Here is a 622-nt window from a genome sequence, read left to right on the forward strand (position 1 = left end):
ATGTATGTATGTATGTATATGCGTACATCCCTATGACTATTTGCATCGCTCTTCCTCCTCTCTCTCTCTTTCTATCTCACTTTCTATCGATCCGCTATCCCTCTGTCTGTCTCTCTCTCTCTCTCTCTCTCTCTCTCTCTTTCTGTCTCTCTTTATATGTATGTATGCGCATGTATGTATGCGCATGTGTGGGCGCATGTGTGGGCGCATGTCTGTGTATATGTGTAGAGTGAGTGTGTAAAATTCTGCATTTCAGTGTATATGCCTTTCTACAAGTACTTATACGATACACTATGATCATTCCTCATAACTATCTACTTTATAATGAATAGCATCTGCATAATTCTTCATGAGTTTACGTATCACAGTATACGTGCGTGCATACAGGTGTAAATATATCGTATCTGATCTGAATGTTTGCAACGCACACCCATAACCACACTCACGCACATTTGTCTCACACACTTCTGATTGTGTGTGTGTGTGGGGGGGGGGTTCTATGCGTTGGTATGATTATGCATTTAGATGTGAGCATACGTTAATCACTGTACATTCAATCGTTAATTAGACATCAACATTGAATATAATCTCGTTCTCTCTCTCTCTCTCTCTCTCTCTCTCT

General features: G+C 40.4%; 1 protein-coding gene across 4 annotated transcripts in view; it reads left to right on the plus strand.

Moving 5' to 3' along the window:
* The window catches only part of LOC106871529 (dopamine receptor 2), a 797,114-nt gene that overhangs the window by 33,487 nt on the left and 763,005 nt on the right, over positions 1-622 (plus strand). The window lies entirely within an intron of this gene.

Source organism: Octopus bimaculoides, chromosome 3, assembly GCF_001194135.2.
Source record: "Octopus bimaculoides isolate UCB-OBI-ISO-001 chromosome 3, ASM119413v2, whole genome shotgun sequence".
Taxonomy (NCBI): Eukaryota; Metazoa; Mollusca; class Cephalopoda; order Octopoda; family Octopodidae; genus Octopus; species Octopus bimaculoides.